Below are 16,529 nucleotides of genomic sequence, written 5' to 3'. Positions count from 1 at the left end.
TGTAGCACCTTTAGTGTTCCAACTGTGCTTCCGTAACTCATGTGTGGTCAGTTAATACTAATCCATAAAATATAAAAAATTTTCTTATTATTCCATCCTTGTTTAAAAAAAAATAAATAAATAAATAAAAAATAAACAAAAACAAAGAACAGAACTAAAACTACTCAATCTGAGGAGGTCGGTATTCCTGGTAACTCCACTGAACAGTTTTTCAATACAGCTGCATGGTATTTCCAGCATCTTCGTATGTATAGTTACTTGGAAGACAATAAAACAAAATTCATAGAGTTAATTTTTTGACTCATAAAGTGAATTTTTTCTTGATAATTTTCAGAATAAGAGATACACTATTTTATAATTTTTCCCGTGATGCCTTCTCTCTTCTATTAGTTAAAAAGTAGAATAATATGAAAAGAAATGAGGATAATTAAAAATGATACTTAGTGATTGGTAAAATACTTTCCTTATTATTCCACTGGTGTTTTAATTTGTTCATGACTGGTCTGAATTACAGTAAATTGCCAATAGTATCATTTTTCATATTTTTCAGAGTTGTGATGTGTTACATATTTGTGACATCTTTTCTGATCATGTTTAAAAGAAATAACTTGGCCTACATTTGTCTTTAATTGAATGTTGTTTGAGAATTTCATGAACTACTTTAGGAAATGTGAGACACTCTGTGGTATTACAAAATCTGGTCTGGAAAGCACTGGGCTACAGAATGGTTACTAAATTCTGACAGCTGTTGGGTCAATGGGCTAAGCCTTTTAACCTCAATAAACCTCATTTTCCTCATCCATGAAACAAAACTCTTAGTGCTGACCTACTTCATAGTTCAGGGTGACACATCTAGGAAAATACTGCAGGAGCATCCCCTTGTGATGCTCCCTTATCTCCTCAAAACTTTGCAAATACTTCACTGAGCAGATATTTCACTGCAAGGTCTGGAAGAGGGGGAGGTGGGGGCAAATTATTATTTGTAGTTGGACAGAAGTCAGGAAGCCAAACTCAGATTTTCAGGGATATTAATCGAGGATCTCCATATCAAGACCCATGGGTAATGCCAGAAGGGAAATGGGCACAATCAGACAGGAAACATTAATCAGTGAGCTGGCTGTGAATTCTTCTATTTTAAAGCATTAATGGATCAGTTGTGAATTTGCTTCAGGAAACAAATATTTATTTTCCTAAAGCAGGATCTGAAAAAAAAGAAAATGGAGAAAAATAAAAGAAATACTTGTGTGAATTACATATACAGTGCATTAAAGAAAATAAGCAGGAGTCAAATTGCCAGTCAAATCTGATTTAGTTATGCCATTTCTATAGCTCCCTTATACATGTGGCCTAGGCCAATTAGAATATCTTGAAACAATAAAATGTTTATATGGTATAAGAATTACTTCATATTACTTTTGTGTGATGTACAGATAGAAACAAATACTTCTTTTAGAGCTTGGCAGCTTTAGAGGTAGCTAATCACAGTGACTTTGGTTTTAAAAAGGAAATATGGAATAATTTAAAAAGAATAAACCATTCCAGATAATTGAGAATTGATTATATTTCAAACACTCAAAATGTGGAAAGTCCTGAAATCTTCTTCCACTCACAAAGGGAGTAAGGTAGGGTGGTAGTAAAATACTGAGAACAATTTTCTTCATACTGTTAGAAGAACAGTGTCTGCAATCTATGAATGTTTGTGTATTTTTGGACATTGGATAAACCACCTTTGTTATTTATATGTCTAGAATCAATGATAGATAAAAGAGACATCTAAAATGCTTGCATACTTACTGCTTTAAGCTAGTACATCTGCCAGCAGGCGTTGAAATGAAGATTAGCCTTTTTTTGCATCTGGTGGTGCAAGAACCTTTTAAGGGATCTATGAATTATTGCTTTGGTTCAGCATGAGTGCAGTAAGAAGAAATGTACCTCATCTGTAATACACTGTGTAGACTAATATCAGCTCCTTTTTTCTTATATTGCAGCGAGATATTGATCTGGTAAAATGGTACCATATTGGAGCTGTCTGTTGTGGTATTCATCATACTGTCACATCCCTAGTGCCTTGGAGTTATTGGAAAGTGGAATTGAGAGAGTTCTGTCATTTGGTGTGGCGATCCATTCACAGGACAGTCACTACAATATTTGCAGTGGTTCACTTATTTTTCTAGCTGGGATAGCTTCACCTTTAGTAACAAGAGGGCTTTCCATTATTTTGTGCATAGGGGTATTAATAGGTTAGATGTAACTCTTCTTTAGCTTGTTTTCCTTGTATATCATTGCTCTTTTCTAGTCACTGCTTACACCCGCTACCTGTCCCAATGCTGATGCATTGAGTCCATTCCTCTGGGACTAGTATATCTGAGCTGGAGCTTCAAGCTTCTTTGCTTTTATCTGATGGTAGTAAAGAGGTAAAAGATGAACTTTTATATGTAGAATGCCCTTAGTTTTTTCCACAGTGAAATATCCTTTAACATTAAAAGAGCTTTCAAAAATAAAAATACTGTCAATCTTCAATGAGTAGTTTAAGAAATCTGAGTGAATTATTTCCGTTTTGGATTCTTGTTAACAACCTGATGGTTTTAATAGAAATCTATACTTTCTTTTTAAAAAGAAAAAATGAAAAATTTTGTTTGTGGGAATAATTATTATCTTCTAAAGAGTGTTAATACAAAATGCACAAAGAGTTGACTGATATCTTAAGGATGATGAGTTCTTGATTCCCAAGGACTGAAATTTTAACTGTAGCTAAGTAACTGAGCAAGAAAAAGGGGAAGAGATCAAACCCAGTTTGTAAGAGTTTAAGTGCAATTTAAAAGTTAAATAATGTCAAAGTAAGTGACTATTTTAATAAAACTAATGCAAAAATTAAGGCTATCAGAGACCAAGACTATAATAACTTGGAAAAAGAATTTTTTACATTGGCATTTGAAAAGGTACTAAATATGCATATAGGACTGTGCACTGTTGCTAATATACATTCACAGCATGTTCTATGATAGCTCAGAAGGAACTTTCAAAGTATTTATGATCTGTGACATGCTTTATATTGAGTTATCTATGTGTTTTTTATGTTATTCTTGTAAATGTCCACTTCTTTGCCTTCAAGGATTAAAACCTCTGAGAATATATTTCGGTGACTCATCTGTTCCTCCCCTTGCTAGTACTTTTATATCACATTCATTAGAAAGGAAATGCTAAATGAATCACAGAAAAATAATGAGAATAATGAGAAAAACAACTCAATAAGCATTACTATAAATTTGGTTATACAATTTTATAGATTCATTTGTAAAGGCTTCAAATTAGTAAAAAAAAATAACATATGTCTATCATGGTAATTATACAGTTTGCCCTAGAAATATTAAATTTTCATTTTCTGTTTTTTAAAAATTTAGTTTGAGTTATTGCTTAATATGAGGTGAAATGGATTATTATAATAAGTGAGAAGCCATAGAATTTAATGTTTTATTGACTTATAACCTGCTATATTTATATTATTAAAATATCATGTCAGTTTTTCTCTTTTCCCTATTGTACTTGCCCTCATAGCTGCTACGTATTTGTGATGACAAACATTTAAAAAAAATGGTTTTCAGCTACTATACCTTGGAACAGGATGTGCTAGAGATAAAGGTTTATTTCAAGTAAATCAACATGTTCATATATCATTTGGTCAAGATTATAAAGTATAATTATAAAATAATGTCTGTATCCTATTGAGTATTTAGATCAACATTATCTTCAGTTATTAGAAAGGGCAGAATAGTAGTATTTTTGCAGAGCCATTATTGTGCTACTGATACTCACTAAAATGGAAAGAAATAGAACATCACTGTCCTCTGTAAACAGTTTCAATTTGATCTGTGTACATGATAAAAATCTTAGCTTCTCCATGCATTTAGGTGCTGTCATAGCTGTTGTTGCCAAATAAGAATGCAGTGTGATGTTATTATAGTAAACAGCACTTAAGCACAGCTGGCAGAATTGATCAGGGCCACATTAGAGTGAACTTCAACAGATGACTGACGCAGCAGAAACAATAACTGAATATGCAAACAGTTCTTGCAGTGAATGCTCTGGGGATCAGGCACCATTATTTTTGACTTTGAACAGGGAAAAGGGGCACATTTGTAACCTTCTTCCATAAAGAAAGGTTCTGGGTATTATGTAAACATCTGACTGCCATTTATGATGGTAGTTAGTTACAATGCAAAACTGAAGTCTCCCTTGACTATTTACATTCCATTAATTATTAAAGGAGAAAAACATAAACATGAGATAACTTTGTTTAATGTTTCACATAGGATTTTTTTAAGCTGTCTTTTCTTAATTAATGTTAGTTATAAAGAATTTCTGGCTTAAGTTGGAAGGCAATGTATGCATTTCATTGATGGCTCCTACCCTTCCTTTAATTACAAGAGCTAATTATGTGAACTACATATTGTAATGCTTTTATTATTAAAAGTAGTGCACAAATACCATGTTAGAAAGCATTTATTCATGTTATTTCTTTTATTTTTGGTTTTAAGACCAATTTACATTTACTATATTATGAAAAAGCCATGCAAATGCTAGGACAATTAATTTAACCAGTACTCTCATTTCCCACATTAGCATTTTATTATTAAACTCAAAATAAATAATTTGCAGTATTAAACAATTATTTTTATAATGCACTCCAGTTAAGACACATGTTAAATGAAATAGTATAGTACTTAGATTAGATTGCTTTTGAAAGGGCCATTTATTTGAAATGCTAACTTTTCTCATCAGTTTTGTAAGATTATTAATTCCTTTTTTATTTATTCATTTATGTATGTATTTATTAAACAAACATGGGGGTGGCATTGCAGCAATAAAAGGTTCATTTCCTCCACCCAAGGACTAGAAAAAAAATTTAAAAAGCACAGTTATTGCCTGGTAGTTGTGATTGCTATTGGCAGGCAAAGACACACCCAGGAGCCCAAGTAGCTCAGGCCCATCATGGAGAGGGTCCTGAAGGAGATCCTGTGTAAGGCAACTTAATATGAATGTGGAGGAGAGAGTAGGAGAAGGGGAAAGGGAGCTCAGAGCCAAGGAAAAGCATGGGAGACAGCAAGTTGATGAGGGAATGTGATATCATTCACCTGTTTTACGTACTCAGTAGATTGTTTGACACACAGTAGGTGCTTCTGTAAATAGTTGCTTAAAAGGTTAAACATCTAAATAATGAAAAGGTGTTTATTTTTGTCAACTTTGCTGTTTTTACTAGACCTGGTCACCTTTCTTTAATCATTCCTCCGCAGTTCTTCAGCTCTACACTTATTCAGCTCTTATCTCTCCGTGCATAGGGATTGTTTCTAAAATAGAGACAATGGCAATAGCACCTGGGATGTTGAGCTGTTATGAGTCTTAGAGATAAAGTTTAGGAAATTTCTGGCCCTTTCTTGGGAACAGAGAATGGTAGAAATGACTAATAGTTTCCTACCTGTTGCTCCTGTCAATATCATTTACTTTCTTGGGGGCATCATGTTTTAAATCTGGGAAGGATTCCTTAATTTTATAAGTAAGGAGCATCCTTGGAAGGCTGTAATCTGTAAGATTAAGACAAACTATTAACTGTGTGTTTGCAGACTCTCATACTTTATTGATGCAATCACAACTTTTATCTGATATGTTCAAATTTTTCTTGAGAAATTCCCAAATATTTCATATTTTTCACTAACTAGAAACTAGTCATTGTACATTTTTCAGCAAATTAAAATCTCATTATCTTGTATAATACCTAAGTTGTTGGATTTTGGATTGTTGAACAGAAAAAATTTTGCAAGTATGTAAAATAGTTCTAGTTTTTCTGGGTAATTTTCATGTCTCAGGTAAGTTAGTAAAATTAAAGGATGCTATAAAGAATTATACATTAGTGAAGGGATTGTCTCACATGTTTTTTGAAATCTTTTCATTATTATCTGAGATAATACAAAGGCACTAATCCTTGAAAACGTGGGAAACCTATTTCCAGTCAGGTCCCACAAGGCAGAGACTTGAAGACTCAGGAGTGAAGGTGGTTGCAGGAGCAGATGGAGAGGACCCTACTGATTTTATGCAATGGACTTTCAACAATGGGCCAAGTAGGAATCCAGGTTTGATGGGGAAAACAAGTACCAGGAACATCATTCTAAGGAGACAAACAGCCCTTTCCCCTGGTCTTCCCTATTTCCTTGTTTAAAAATTAAAGACCAGGGCCGGGGATTTAGCTCAGTGGTTTTGCTGCCTGCTGCACAAGCGCAAGGACCTGAGTTCGATCCCTGTTACCAAAAAACAAAACAAAACAAAATTAAAGACCAGCCGGGCACTTGGGGTACTTGCTTATATTCTCAGCTATTCAGGAGGCTGAGAAAGAAGGATTGCTTTAGCCCATGAGTTCCAGGCCAGTCTGGACAACATAACGAGGGTTCATCTGAAATAATAGTAAAAATAATAACAATAATAATATTACTGAAATGAAGAGCTGAGTTTCTCCTACTCCATTTATAAAATGATCCCCCAGGGCTTTTTTATCTCCTAAAAATCTCTTCTGCTCCTATGCACTATGATGAGCTTTAGGTCTTAGGAACTTTTGTATATGGTCTCATAGTTGTATTCCTTGACTTGTTAACTGTTGTGTCCTACCACTTTGGCTAAGAAATGATGATGTTACCCTACTTCAATGGGTACTTCCTTTTTTCTTCCTTCAATATTGTTGTGTGGATTTTCTTTATTCCATTAATAAAACATGGTTCACTCATGTTCGTCTGGCCTAAGGCATATGTAAAAACTGGCCAGTCGGTAATGAACTTGAAATATAATTTGTATGCCAAAAGTATCCTGCCTTATTTAATCTATTCAGAGTTGGAAATCACTGTACTATCCATCCAAAACACTCACTGCTTTTTACTTTTCCCCAGAATACCTTGTTTGTTCACCAGACAGGTTCACATGCATTCTGGCCAGAAAGTGAGAGTGGACCAGAAAAGTCTCAGAAACTTTACCTGAAATTTGTCTAGTCTCTTTGACCCAAGAAAGCTGTTACAATGCTATTCAAGGGCCCATTAAGACATTATTCAATTAGAATCCCATGGGAAATGAGGCTAGGAGTCTGGACTCAAATTTTCTGCTTCCTTCAATGGACCCAGGAGAGATACTTTCAAGGTAAATATAGCTCCTGAATTTGTCTAAATCAAACATCTACTGAAGAAATCCCAGAATCCCCTGAGCTTCCCTGTATGCAGCCCAGCCTGAGCATAAGCACTTTTCATCTGGGAAGCTTGATTTTAATCATTCTTTGTTATTAATTCTACCCAGCATGCTGACTAAATGACAGAATTTACTTTTAACCTACATCATTCTAACTAGTTTGACTAATAGGTAATGTTTTTCTATAAAATTATCATACTCTTTGTATAAAATAGGCATTATGTATCATCTAGTTATTAAATTAAATCTTTTGGCACTGAATAGTTATTACTCAGTGTTTATAGTATATCTTAAAGTATATTTTATTGAATAGATTCATTTTAAAGTGACACAGCGTTCATTTATAGTTCATGAGAACATCAAAATTCAACTTATTGGATTTGTGAAGGAACTTAGAAACTTCCATAAACTTTGATGAGCAACCATTCCTGGTTGCCACCAGCCACTCATAAGATCACTCAGGTAACAAACAGTGACCTACAGATACTATGGAGCTTCTTTAACCAGTTTTTGCAGCAGAGGTGCTAAGGATAAGTCCAGCAAAAGCAGGTTTACTGATAACACCTTAGTACTGAGGTTACACCAATACTTGAGAATATTTCCCATTCATTTTCTCATATTAAAATCATTATAGGGACGGGGATTTAGCTCAGTGGTTTTGCCGCCTGCTGAGCAAGCACAAGAACCTAAGTTCAATCCCCGGTACCAAAAAAAAAAAAAAAAAAAAAAATCATTATGCCTTTTAAAGTACTAAGTTCAGAAAGATTACAATTGATTGAACTAAGTTTATCAGTGACCAAATCTGAACTTTCAAGTGTGATTTTTCTGTTCTTAAATTTTAAGCTCCTACTTTCTCATCCATAAAGGGAAAGGGTTACTCTATATTCTCTTCCATTCTTATCTTTGAGTTTCCTTTTCATTATTGTACATTTTAGATGAATCTTCCTTGTCTGTTATGTCACTTATTATGATGCAATAGTTTTTTTATAGTTTCTTTTTTTTTTTTTTGTTCCGGGGACTTTATAGTTTCTTTATGAAATACTGTTCTACGTATTAATAGGTATGGATGATTGATGTTTGGAGATGTACTGAAAGTATAAGTATATAGTATAAATAAAACAAATCAGCACATATATTAAAATATTTTTGAAATAATGAAATATGTATTTTGAGAAAGTATATGAATTCCTCTGTACTATTTCTCTTCTAATTTCCTCTTTATTTTTGTATATATATCTACCCAGTAATTTAATCATTTCATTTGAAAGATATGTAGAAGACCTTTAAATATAATCTATTTTTTTGCTAGTATAAATATATTATAAAACATATATATTGTGTATATATGTATATATATATATATTCTTAGAAACATATTCTTATTGCTGGACCCTATTAATTGTCAAAGTCCTTGGCTTTCTCAGGAAGCAAGGAGAATATATTTATTCCCTGCTCCTGTTTGGAAGAATCACACTCATTTCCCCAATGTATCAGGATTCTCTGGATATTTGACCCTTCAGAACCTACAACATGGCTCTTACAGTGCTACTGTGTGGAAGGCCAGATCATACATACTGCTTCAGTGGTTCCTAGCCAAGGCTTTCAGATTTCACCTCTGGCTGCTTTTTAGTATTTCTTTCTTCTTTAAATATATCTGGCATGAGTTAACTGATACAGGAGATGGTGAGAATTCTAAGTACCTTGTTTGGGACACAGTACTTCATTCTCTCATGGGTTTCTAAAATGGATGAGCTCTATTTCTGTTTCATTCCTCAATTAAAATCTATAATCAGGTGGATACTTTATCCAAACATTTTCATTTCCAAATCATCAAGTGCTTCAACCTTTAATGTTGCTTTTCTTATCATTTAGGAGGAATCTATCATTGTAGAAAATAAATTTATTAAGTGCAATGCTTTTAGTAAAATGAGACTTTCACCAAACGTCACAGCATGGTAATAACATTTCCTCATTCACACCTTATCTGTCCTCCATGCTGTTTAGGTTTCAGAATGAGAAGAAGAAAAATGGGCCTGATTCCTTTGTGAAATTTTCTCTTTTAAAGCTTTCCCAGGTTTGGGGTTTCTATCAAATTGAGAAAATCTTTCTGTAAACTTTCAACATAATAAGGGGAACTAAGATCACATGAAAACAAATGTATCTACAAAATAATTATTTGAAAGACATGCAAAAGACTTTGAAATATAAATCTCTTTTTGATAGTATAAATATATTGTAAAACTAGTTTTTTCCAGACCTCTATGTTAATTTTTCTAAAATCTTCATTTTTATAAATTCATAATCACTGCTTAAAAATATTTAAGAAATGTAAGTCATCTAAGGAATTAAGTCCCATATCTCTTGTCACAAAATATCCTCCAAATCAAGTTCATGCTTGAGTTCATTACTGGCTCAGGACTTTTAGGCAAGATACGCCTATTCTCTTATTTTACTTTTTGCAAGAAAAGAAATACCTACCTCATAGAGTAGGTATAAGTGTTGTAGAAAGAAAGTGAAAGCTTTTGTAAAGTATTCTTGTCTTTGATAATCCTTCTAACAGCAACCCTTGAATTCAGGCACACTGGTTAGTCTTGCCACTGCTTTTGCAAACGGTATTGTCAGGATTTTTATCTCTGTACATTATGTCTAGTAATGTCTCCTGCTATGGATATTTTCTCCAGTCTGTTCTACATATCTAGGGCTCATTTTCCTGGATGGGAAGGTGGCCATAAAAACGTTCTGAAGAGACTTGTTTAGCTTCCATCTAATGTGTGTGTGTTTTCCTCTCCATATAATATACCCAAGACTTCAGTAGTAATATTTAAAGAGTTATCCAATCAAGAGGTCAGTGTTTTGGCCCTCCCATTTGTTACATGACTTTAGGGGGAAAACTTAGCTACAGGATACATAAATATCTTTAAAGAACTAGTATAGTGAATAAAAAGTATTAGAATATTTTTTAAGAAGAGATACTAAGAAAGAACATGAGAAAAAGGCAAATTTTGCTTATTTAAGTATTTTGTATATACTGATTCCTCCACATACTTATCTTTGGAAATCCTCCAAAGTAAAAGAACAGATTGAAATCTTTCCAGTTCATTATAAAAAAATGTATAAAATGAACAAGATGATTTTGAGATATTATAAAAGTGATATTTAGAAGAGCTGTAAAGAGGAAGGACAGTGAAAAACCTTTACTGGTTGGCAAAACATTTTTACTTTTGATTATCAGCTCTATTTGGTGAAGAGAATTCAAAGCAAAATATTTTATTCATATTTTTATTCTACTCACCTCCAGGGAATAATTATTATGCAAGTTTAGAGTTTCAAGTTTAAAACTAAACACAAATTTTAGAAAGATAGCTCAGAAAATGAATCAAATGTTAGTATGACAGTAATTAGCACATTTTATTTGTTAAAATTTCAGTATTAGAGGATTTGGACAACAAAGAATAAAACACGTTTTATTGAGAACAAAGAATAAAAGACTAGTTATGATCATTTAGCAGTTGGAAATTTAACTGAGAAAAATGCTAATTTATTTCTCCCCCCACCTCCACCCCTGCAGTTCTGCAGTACTGGTGATCAAACCCAGGCAGGGCCTTCTCATCAGCTACATCCCCCCGGCCTGTTTTCAGTTTTTGTTTTAAGACAGGGTCTTGCTGCATGGGCTGGGGTTCATCTTGATCTTTCTGTTTCAGCCTTCCAGAGTGCTGGGATTAAAGACATGTGCCATCACACCCAGCTGAAAAATATTAATTTCTTTGTTAAATTTCCATAGACTATTAGTAAAAAACTTGGCTTTCAGTGGCTTTATTGGGGTATACTATCATTTTTTTGGCTTTATCTTTTAAGTGACTATGTGTAAGTATTATGTATGGTATTGCTTCCTAGTTCATTCTTTGGCTAATTTGTTTCTTTTCTCTTTATGTGCCAGAATAGCTTTTTAAAAAGTAAAAGAAAAATTACACTCAAATAAAGGGATTTAGGAAGGATAATATTATTTCACATCTTTATTCTTTGTATCTGTTTAATAATTCCATTTAAATATGTTAATAAGAAATAACTCACATTTTAAATTTAATATACAAAATAATCTCTTTTAGACATATTTTCAAATACATCATTAATTTTATAGAGAATTTTGGGGAAATATTTTGTTATATAGCTTTTTATCTTCAATAGAACATTATTGAAATGAAAGTACATTATTAGATAGATTAAGCAAGTGAATTATAGGATTTTCCCCTAATTAAATGTTTCAACTCCTTTTTTTGCCTCATTATTATTCCCCCTAACAGTAATTCAGAGTTCTAATTCTGGAAAAACAGTGGAATGAACAGAGTTCTTAATTTGATCAATGTTTTATGCCAGTTTCCCTTATCAGCATTATTTCAGAAAGCATTTCCTTGTGGGCATTTTTTTCTTCCAATAATCAAAATAAAAAATCAATTATTGAATGCCTTCTCTGCGCTTGATACTCTGCAATAGAAAGGTGTGTCAAAAATACTTTAGGCATAGTTTCAAGGAACCTGTTTGAACTTAGATGGGAGGATAGTATGTATATAAAATGTTAACTGCAAGAAAGTGAAATAACAGAAACAGCATTACAGGGTCAAGAAGACAGGAATGTATTTCTTTTCCTTTGGGTCATAACAATTATTAGCTTTTTAAAGAAAACTAATAACATGCCTTAATGCTTAACTGGAGAATATATTACCAATGTGCTTCTGTGGGCCCTTTAGAACAGGAAGTCATATACTTCACTTGAGTGCTTCAGCCAAATAGTAGGAAGATGGTTTTTATTTTAAAATAACTTAAAAATTATTGAAGAATATATTCAAATAAATGTTTTCTAAATTTATTTTTTCAGTGTGAAAAATGACAACACTTTTTACATGGAGTTATCATGCAGCAATATGATCAATATCATGAAATTTCAGTTACTTTGTAGTTTAAAATGATTTATTATATACTGAGAAGTGACTGCTCTGTGATATTGAACACACACACAGATAAGACAGTAAGAGATACAATTGTATCTTATCTGGCTTTATGATTAATGTTATTTTATGCTGTCATCTAATTCTTTGATAATTGGTTTACCAATCTGAATTGTCTTAGCATAAGCAAAAAAACTTTTGTAGGTACAGTCATTCAAAATATAAATAAACCAAGGGACTAGGATGCAGCTCAGTGGTATAACAATTGTCTACCATGTGCGAGGCTCTGAGTTCAAACCCTAACACCATAGACACACACACACACACACACACACACACACACACACATGAAATGTAAGTCAGAAAGTTACTTAGGAATTTTAAAGAAAGTAGTGTAGAGTTTGATTTTATTTGATTTTGAATTTTAATGTAATATGTACATCCTAGGGAGTCAAATTTTTAATCCCATATGGTATTTGTTAATTAGTTTTGAAATGTCAACATAAACGCTGGACATATTTTATAGAGAAAAATACTTGTTAAAGAAAAACTTCTAAAATAATTCTTTGTTTTGCTTTACAGTAAATTCTTCTTTGATTGATTGATAAAGAGTGAAGTATTTGAAATGCACTTTATTTGATGTAGGTAGTGAAGAAAAAAATGGCTTAAAGAAGATGTGCCAGATGTGTGATTTGGCTGTCTTCATCAGTCTTGAAAAAACAGAGTGAGCAAGGGATAAATCCAATAGATGTCGAATTACTTTTGCGTGTGGGATTCTAGTTAATGAGACAATGTCTGGATGCAATTATTTGGAAAGTTCTTGACCTTTTATTTGCACAAGTTGATATAATTATGATTTCATGAGGAATGGTTTTGAAATTCTTAAACCAATTTTAGTCCTGTGTTTATATTGTGTCTGTTACTTCAGAAATCCTGGAAATGTTTTTTACTTTTAACTTTTACACTGTATCTTTAACAGATTGTGTGATTAGCTTCAGAGAGTTTTAGTTTAAGATCCGATTTCAAATAATTATTCTTGTTTAGTTACAAAGAGAGTTCTAACAGTATTCTGTGATTCTCAATTCAAATGCCTTCTTATTGCTTCTATTTGTACTTAGTGACAAAAAAATACAGAAAACAAATACATTCAGAATAGTTCTGACTATACAGCTAATCAAACTTTACAGTCAAGTGACAACTTCAAAAGCCATTTCAGGCTTATGGCTGGCTATTTCTATCTATTTCTATTGATGTCCTCTACAGGACAATGGTTACATCTGTGTGTGGCTTGGGGTATTGAAAATGAATACAGTCTACGTGGAGATGTTCTGTAAGTGCCAAGTGCATGCCAACTTTAGCAAAGATAGTAGGAAAAAACAGAATTTAAACTTCCTCAGTAATTTTCATATTGATTATATGTTGAAAGGCAATATCCTGAATATATTGAGTATAATAAAATATATTGTGAAACTTTTATTTCAAATTTTTAAAATTTGAAATTTTTTATAGGATTTTCATGATATTTCTGTAGAATAATGTTATTCATCTTCCTTACAAATTAATACTTTTAAGTCAAGATTTCCTTTCTTCATTGGTCAATTTCTTATACTATTAGTTGATTCATCCTTCTTTTTATCTCCAGTATGGTTTACAACTTCTTGTTTCTTGGCTTCCACAAAAATTTATAAATTTCTCAATTTTTCATTAAAGTAACCAGCAACCCCTTCATTGGCAGGTTTTCCTCTGTTCTTATCCTCTTCCTTTCTGTTTTTCTTCTCCAGCTTTTTATAGTTTTGTCTTTTAAAATTTTCATTATGCTTGTTTCCAATTTATTACTTGGTCGTTTCCTTAAATTTTATTTCTTACTAGCATTTTAAAGGTAGCTTTTCCAGTCCTTTCACAGACTGCTAAAACTGGGAGCAGCAAAGCTTTTTCCATCCTCACTCATATGGTTCCAAAGCATCGCATTTTACCTATGTCTCTCAACACTGGGAGTCCCTCTTACTCTTGGTGGAGGGGTGCTCCTCATTTGAGTATCATCTCCATGAGGAACTTCTCTTACTGATGAAAATATACGATACCTTGCAAGTAAGTGAGAGTAATCAAGAGCCATTTTTTCTTCAAATATCCCTGAACTTATGATTTGAATTATCATCTCTATGCAGTTGACTTCCAAATATGTTGCTCTCTCTCCTGAGCACAAGTAGCACTTACCCAATTACTTGATGAACAGCACCTATAAAATCCACCATCATCAAACTATATTAGAAACCAGTTATCTTCATGTTCATATTGTTTTTCCTTCTGTTTCAAACAAGATCACTATGTTCCAGCCAACCAGACTGCAATGTTTTCAGTTGTTATTAATAAGATTTCCTCACTTGATCTTTATTTCATAAACTATTAAGCATTGTTGATTATAACTTCATATTCTCCCAGTTACTATTACTCTTGACTCTAACTTTTAGTATTGCTACATAGTTTGGGAAAACATGGACTTCAGAACAAATGGATTTGTAAATGACATCCTGGCTCAGTCTTTCCATTTGTGATTGAACCAAACTGATAAAAGGAACAAACCAAACAAAAACTACTTCAATACCTACTGACTGGTTATAAACATAAAGATGTCTGATTTAAAAAAAAAATAATGAACTCTTTCTAAACTACTTTTGGATTTACCTGTCCTTCAGTTTAAATAACCTCACTAACTTGAACTACTTATTATTGTTCATAGTCCATATTCTGTGGCTTTAGTGCCTTTGCCTTTGTTTGTCCCTCCAGGAATGTGCCTTCTCCCTTTAATGTCCTCTTCCTCCTCCCTAGGTCTCCAGTTCCAAGGTCCATCAGTGTTCTAGAACAACCTCAAAGGCCACCTCCTCCAAAAATAGCTAGATGGTTTTTTTATCCCTACCTCTTTTTTTTTTTTTGAACTCCCATAGCTTTTCTCTTCAACTTTTAGAATGTCATTTATCTCATTGTATATAGTGTTACAATTTTTCATAAAAGTGCTTAAAGTTCCACCTGTTATCCTAAGAAAAGAGGATCCATATTTGAATCTTTGAGTATTAGAAAGTTGAGCACATCGTGTTTAGTATATTATGTATTACAAAAGTTTAACTTGTATTAAATGAATGAATGTACTTATGTATATAAAATCAATTAAGAAAATAGGCTGTTACTGCTCTAATCCTATTGTTACAATTATGTAAATTGTATATATATATATCTAGATTAACTACTGAGAAAAAGGTTAAGCATTCACGTTGACTCGACTACATTTTCTTACAAGAAACAACAATGTTCTTTGAAGATGTTCGAATGTTCTCACTTTTTCACTTCTGTTATCTACTCTCTCAAATGCACTGAAATCTATTTCACTTGTCTTTCTGCAATCAGGGTCTTCTATGTTTATCTATATTTCTGAATTTACATTCTTCATTATGAGGGATTTTTCTTTTTAAAATGTTACTAGGATTTTCCACGTGCCTTCCCGGTTTATCAATAAAATTGTTCCCATGTTCAATTCCTTTGTCGTTATACTTTGTACTTAAGTGGGAGTAAGCTATCATATTGTTAAGAAGTACTTAACTTTTTAATGAATCTTACTGTGATTAGACATTATGGTCATCTGTTCTACAGAGAGTCACAGACAACCTAAACAATATTTATTCTCCTCTTGTAAGCTTTATTTTCAGTAATTATTTTTCAGTTACTAGAGACAACTGTAGCCATTTTCCTAGGCCTGGTTCTTCAAAACTCTGCTGTTGCTTGGGGTTGATGTCTGTATAATATGTGCACGTCCCTACATCCTTACAAGTATTTTGTATACTCTGTTGATGCAGCTTATTAGTTTCTGGTGGCGAGTACTACAAAGATACTGTTTTAATGCATTTTGTATGACCTTTCAGTAAAAAGTGAGATGGGAAATAGCCAACAATCTTTGATGCTGCTGTGTGTAAGGTGCCTTTAAGTTTCACTGAATGCCACAGTCTGGCTTAAAATCATGTAATTGTCTAAACAAATTTCTGTTCTATTGTGTCATAGGAAATAGATTGCACTTTAAACAAAAGAGGTAAAACTTTGTAGTTGATTGTTTCATGGGGAGTAAGAATAGCTGGATTCTTTTCTTCAGATTCTAAATTAGTAGCTCTAGTGCAGTGTTGAAGTTATCAAAGTGAGTCCAGAGAATAAATACACCAAATAGCAGCATAATTTAAAACTAAAATAAAATGAGCACATATGATATATCATTTTCATTTACTATTTATAAATGTCATTTCTTTTTGAAGGATTTTGTTACATGGTTAGGAGATACTCTGAAAGTGAAATTGGCGAAGAGGACTCCAGATAGAGAAATTGATATGA

General features: G+C 32.7%; 1 protein-coding gene and 1 long non-coding RNA gene across 5 annotated transcripts in view; both read left to right on the top strand.

Annotated features, from left to right (window-relative positions):
- Positions 1-16,529, top strand: part of Dach1 (dachshund family transcription factor 1) — a 388,734-nt gene that overhangs the window by 102,818 nt on the left and 269,387 nt on the right. The gene's annotated exons all lie outside the window — the stretch shown is intronic.
- Positions 1-16,529, top strand: part of LOC147823490 (uncharacterized) — a 97,909-nt gene that overhangs the window by 64,442 nt on the left and 16,938 nt on the right. The window contains exon 1 of the long non-coding RNA XR_015443696.1: positions 1-16,529. This exon is cut by the window's left edge and continues 64,442 nt beyond it. This is a non-coding gene — a long non-coding RNA (uncharacterized LOC147823490).

The sequence above is a fragment of the Heterocephalus glaber genome, unplaced genomic scaffold, assembly GCF_053883595.1.
Source record: "Heterocephalus glaber isolate CG9 unplaced genomic scaffold, H.glaber_assembly_v1.0 deba00001577, whole genome shotgun sequence".
Taxonomy (NCBI): Eukaryota; Metazoa; Chordata; class Mammalia; order Rodentia; family Bathyergidae; genus Heterocephalus; species Heterocephalus glaber.
This window is presented reverse-complemented; position numbering and strand designations above follow the sequence as displayed.